The sequence below is a fragment of the Lampetra fluviatilis genome, chromosome 35, assembly GCF_964198595.1.
Source record: "Lampetra fluviatilis chromosome 35, kcLamFluv1.1, whole genome shotgun sequence".
Classification (NCBI taxonomy): domain Eukaryota; kingdom Metazoa; phylum Chordata; class Hyperoartia; order Petromyzontiformes; family Petromyzontidae; genus Lampetra; species Lampetra fluviatilis.
In genome coordinates, this window is record NC_136309.1 from 3,510,760 (window position 1) to 3,516,845 (window position 6,086).

Genomic DNA, 6,086 nt, shown 5'->3' on the forward strand with positions numbered 1-6,086 from the left:
TTAACCGCGACAGCGAATGACAAGAATATGAATGTAAAAGTTTATAGTTTGGTTCTAAATTTAATCTTTAATTCAGACCGTGACTAATAATCCGTGCGAAAAAACTCGTGACGGGACACAGGAAGAAAGCTGCGTAATTGATTTTATTCTTAAAAGTTGGGGGTTGTTTTCATTTGAGTAATGTCCTTTTGCATTATGAGTAAAGATAAAGGTGCAGCCCTGCAATGGCGTGCCAACACCACTCTTAGCAGAAGGGCTAATGGTAAAAGACTCTCTAGAGAGACCCGTTAGAGGGTATTTGGCCTACTTTTCCACTCTGGTCAGATGTCTTGGAAGATCTGGAAGTACCCTCATTTTACTCCACCACACCTAGAACTGTGGTGTACCTATTTATTCTTGGTTCATAAAGGTGGGGGGGGGGGCGTATTGGATCAACTTGCCTATCATTTCAACTGCTACGCTGGGAGGTTGAACGGACCACCACTGTATTGATAACCATTGCAGTATATATATGAGTTTAAAAAATGCTGCCTGGATGGCTCTGTAACTGCAGAACTCAAATCATAATGAGATAGTCGCTAATTTAAGTCCCAGTTAGAAATTGACTCAGCTCCCCCCCACCCCCGGGTAGATAAAAATAAGGACACATTTGTGGAAATCTAATACTGTTTGCCTTTCGACATTGATCTGGTCATTGAGCGGGGAGACAGATACTTTGAAACGAAGCACTCTTTGATTTTGCTTCTTTGTATATTTGTATTTTGTGCGGAGTTTTCGAAAGGCATTGTGCTTTCTTTTATTAATCTGTTGAAGAAAGAAACATTCCTGGTAAAAGCATCTGAAAAAAAACCCCCATCTAAATAAATAACATGGAGTACAGTAGTCGGTTTTTGCCTCATGTTTGCCTCAGAATACATCTTGCAGTTTTCACGTTAATCGTTTGCCTTTAAATGTTCGCGTATTAATAATTATCATTTAAAAAATTATCCAGTTGATGTTTCCCTAGAGAGTGGAGCACTGTTTGGTACATATGTACCCATGTATTTAACAAGGTGGCAGATGCCAATGGTTATCATCAAGAAATAAAAATAAACCAATAATACAAACGGTAATGCGATTAAGATGTGTGTGCCTGCACATTTACGGCTAAAACACAGTGTATTGTTGTGCTATAAATTCAGTAACATTACTCTGCAAAGCGTGAAGGTTAATTTTCAAAATATGTATCAGCTCACAATGCATAACATGTTTTTTTAAATGGAAAACGCAGCATTTGCCTCGAGAATTCCACGATGTTCACTCAGCCACATGGATGGTCTCCCATCAACCATCAATGGGAAAAATATTGTTTCTTATTGTAATTTATTTTTTCGCGCTGTTTAGGTTACCTAGGAATTCTTCCCCCAAGGTGCTGGCTGTATTCTTCTTCTTTATCCAAGTGTGTTAGAAGCCAGATATCAGCAGTTGCTGTCCTTGAAATTTGCACGCTTCAGATTGAAAGCGTCCTTCATGCTTTAGAGCAACTGTTCAATTCTTACGTACGCACGCCGCGTCTGAAATGGTCTCAGACTTTATATATTTTGGGGACATTTGTCCTAAAAACGTGTCAACGGTTAAACTAATTTCTTTAAGCAATTCACCTTTGTGAATGAATAGGTTAAGTGTGGAAATGTATATTTATTCTATACATCTGACAGATTGTGTGGTAATTTCAATGGTAACATTTCAACGCACAATTCAGGCATGTCTGAATTCAGTGGGAACAACGGTGGCGAGCGGACGCCACGGCGTGATGTTAACTACCTCGCCTGGTATACAGGAGTTCGTGGGTTCGATCCCGACCCTGACGCCTGCTGTATATTTGGAGTCTGCATGTTGTCTCCGTGGTCACAAGAATTTTCTTAGGGCCCTCCGGTGTTTCCCTCCACGTTTAGAAACTTGCGTTTAGAGTATTTGCCCGCTATAAATTCCCAAATAATAAGCCACTTAGTTGAGCTATCATTTGTGGCCAGTTGACTTCTGAAAAACAGCTACATAGCTCAGTGGGCCTTACCTGGTAAAATACAAAATAGTGTTTCCACTTGCACATCTGATCCGTGCTGGGGACCATGCCAAGCCAACGCAGAGCAGGGTCGTGGAAGCGTGGGTTGCTTTGCCATCGCACAAACCGTGCTGTGCCACTGACATCACACGCAATTCGTGACGTCGTGACGCGCGTAAATGTCGCGGTGATGGTCTTTTTGAGTCTTGGCCTGACGGACGTCAGACGCATTGTGCACGTCATTAACCCTGCCCCGAGCGTTGTGTTGGATCTGAACCCGATGGTCTTGCGAGATCAATGCAGCCTGTCTTAGTTCCGGCTTCCGGCTTGGCTCAGTAACATGAACAGTGGAAAAACACCCGTACCGTGATGACCACAGGCTGCCACAGCTCAGATGTGCCGGTGTCAAAGGGAATATAAGACATCAAACGATGCCGATGTCACAGTTGTGTGTCTTGCACTATAATTCTGTCGTGATAAAATTGCTTGTGAATATGTTGCTTGTAATTTGTATGAAATATCCGTTGACCTATGTTTAATAAAAGAGCCTAAATTGATTATTGTGACTTCTGATTGCGGTATGTCATTGGTTCCAAATGTGGAAAGATGATCGTAGTCACGTACAAGGGACTGTAAAGAATACACATGCGCAACACAGCATCTCATTAAATAATAATGCCATGTACATATATTTATACAAGTCTTTATTTCTAAAACCTCAGCTAAAATTACAACTCACGAATACAAAGACATCTATTAAATATGTAATGCAATACAAATGTCAGGGCTGAACACGGTATTTAGAATTTGACTTCAAATGTTAATGTCAGAAAGAATAATTAACATTTTAAAACGTTCATATTGAGGAAAGTAAATGGATGTGCTCAGTTAAAATGACATGCCTTCAGTTTTAATTCCTGACCGGTTGCAGATAATACCATTACAGAATGCTGGTTGAAATTACAGGTGCCAAAAAAACCCTCTCCCATTGTTTAATGGTCAAACCCTGTACAATGCATGCGTCCGGAGTGATTACACGTTTTATGCAGTATAAATGGGCGCGCTCGCAGTTAGGAGTCGATCGGCAGGTAACGCGTGCTGTGGTAAAGGTAGAGTGTGCAGTGTCTACCACCTCTCCAAAAATCAGAATCAGAATATGTATTTAGACTTCAGTAATCCGATGAGCTGCAAAGCTCTTTGTCACATATCTCCAGTAGCCTGGGCCAGTTTGGAAGAGTCGATATCGGGGGGGGGGGGGGGGGGGGGGCTTTCTAGAGCTCCCTCAAGCAGAGTGCATGAGCAAGAAAATTGCAGGGCTGCGCTTTTGCCTTTTTTTGTTTCCACAAAATGTCAAGGCAATGCTGCACGCGGGTAACCCGCCGTTTTGGCTGACTCTCTGTACGCGGTATTGTAGCACATCTGCGATATTCTAGAATCAAGTTCACCTTGGTATGCAGCGAAAGGGAGAGGATAAGATTGCATTGAAAGTAGACGATTGGTATGCAGGGCCACTGCTGATGTTGGCAGCAGCAGCGGTGTTCGCACAGTTCATCTTAGCAGAACAATAAAAGTCTTCCCAGCGATTGGGCTGAGAGAGGACATTGTCATACCATTCCCCTGCCCCCCCCCCCCCCCAGGGCTGTTGATGCCATATCTGTCAATGGCCGATGCTATACAGTCAGGTCAGCTCTTCAGACGGATTCACAGCAACCAACATCCGTCTGCCTGCCTCACACAGTAGGCAATCGGAAGAGCCGCACAGAGTGTGTGCCAGCCTTGTGTGAATTCGGCCTTCAAACAACGGTCAAAATCAGACCGCCAATGGGCATCGAAAGCGATTAGAATCCCAGGTGATAATTCGTGCAAAGCCACTTTTCCCGTCGAAGCTGGAAAGCCACTTCGAGGATGAAAAGCCATTTCCGAGGATGAACGCTCTATGAAGTATTAGTCCCGTGCATAATTGTAATTGCGAGAATTTAGCTGTAGAAATTGGCATAGTAGCCTCGCTGGCACGAGTCCTATTCCCCAGCCTCCCCCCCCCCCGCCTCCTCTGTGTACACCCTTCGCCTGGGCATCTATGGGCCGCTGGTGCAGTTGCACCGCCTGCACTCCCACTAGCTACACAAACTGGCCTTTTGGCGTCATCTGGTCCAACACCAAGTGGAGACTAGGCTCTAAGAAAAGCCATCTCGGGTGTGGACCAATCAATTTCAAGGACAGTGCATATCATTATCAGAGTTGTCTCTTTTTGTTTGCATTTTTGACTGATTGTGTTGTGGTTATTGCAAACATGATCCCTTGTATAAAGGTGTCAGTTTTGGTGCCAGATTAAAGGGTAACAACCTATTACTATGGCTGCAAAGCGGTCTTGCGATGAAGACGTTATGACAACGCTATGCGCTGCTATAGGGTACATCGGGTATAAAGATCCACTCACCGTATCGCCGTCAATAGCCCGTTGGGGCTGTTAGCGAGCACTTGCTAAGGTCGGAACGGCGCACTCGGTCACGTCTGACGACTCCGCAGTGCTGAAATGTTCACGTCGCACCCACTTAAGGCTGCTTCGACCTAGGGGTGGCCCAGAACCAGCTGAGATATGTATCTACCCATAGTCGCCGTGAGCGGGGAATCAAACCCAGGTTTGCTGCATTCACTAACCGATACAAGCAAGCAAAAGGCAAATGTCCCCCGTGTAGCCTTAACAGACTGTAGAGGCAAGTGCTGTTAGAGAGTACCTTTGACGGCCGGAACGGGACATGAAGGGGTGGGGTGGCCAGCACCACGCCCGACCTCCTTTGTCTCCCTGGTGGCGATGTTTACACACCGCACCAGGTACTCATTTGAGGCTGAGTCGACCTAGGGAATCCAATTCGGGTCACCGGGTTCACAGCGCAGCGCGCTAACCACTGCACTAACGCTCCCCACATTAACCACTTCACCATCACTCCCATCACATACAATTGAGCACTCTATCTCACACACACACAAAAAGACAAAGATCCCCCGTATAACTGTAATAGCCTGTAGGGGCAAGTGCTGTTAGCGAGCACCTATGAAGGCCGGCACACGAGGGGGTGGGTGGTCAGCACCACGCACAGACCGCCTTTGTCTTCCTAGTGGCGATGTTTACACATCGCACTGGGTACTAATTTGAGGCTGAGTCGACCTAGGGGAGGCCCAGGACCGGTTCAGATAACCGTCACTGGTGTTGACCTTGAGCGGGAATCGAACCCGGGGCTGCCAGGTTCATAGTGCAGCACGCTAACCGCTGCACCACCACTCCCCACTCTCTCACGTACACACAGACACACAAATCACGCACTCCGATGTTGAAACTGCGAAGGCCCAGCTTGTTCCGAAACGGTGTCACGGAGAAAAAACGAGCGGCTCTCCGCCGTTGGGAGGGTGAAATATTTGTCATCAGCTCGTTAAGTAGAAGGCAGCGCCTAAAGTGCCTTCATTTTCTCCCGGCGTAAATGCCCCTTTGCATTTCGCCAATTGTAAAGAGTAACGCTGTCCGCTCAACTCTACCTTGACATTAATTGCTGACCTTATCCCCCTTCAGCCGCTGCATTTGGCCGAAAGGGAAAACGACAGAGGTGTTACATCCATGGCATTTTTTTTCCATGCCAGTTGCCCGAAAGGGACCCACTTAACCTTTTGCGTTTTGGGTTTGTCAACCCCTTCCGAGAGTTCTAACCGCGCACGAAATAAGCAACCACGACGCGTCGTTGTAGGAGAATGTTAATAACAGAATAAATATAAGCGGGGTTTTTTTTTTATACATCCCATCGGCAACCCGGTCTTCCTTTCTGGAGATTGCATCCTATCAGCGACTTTGGAGCAACACAATTATTACAACAACAACAAACTTTACACCGGTTTCGACATGTGGGTGTCTCATCAGCCACACACAGAGTCAGGCATCCTTGCCTGGGACAATGCGCGCGAACTTCCCGGCCGTAAAGAGGCAATATCCGCTTTCTGCAGAGTAATGAGTTCCAATTCTGCACGCAAAACGATACGAGAAACGACGCACAGTAAT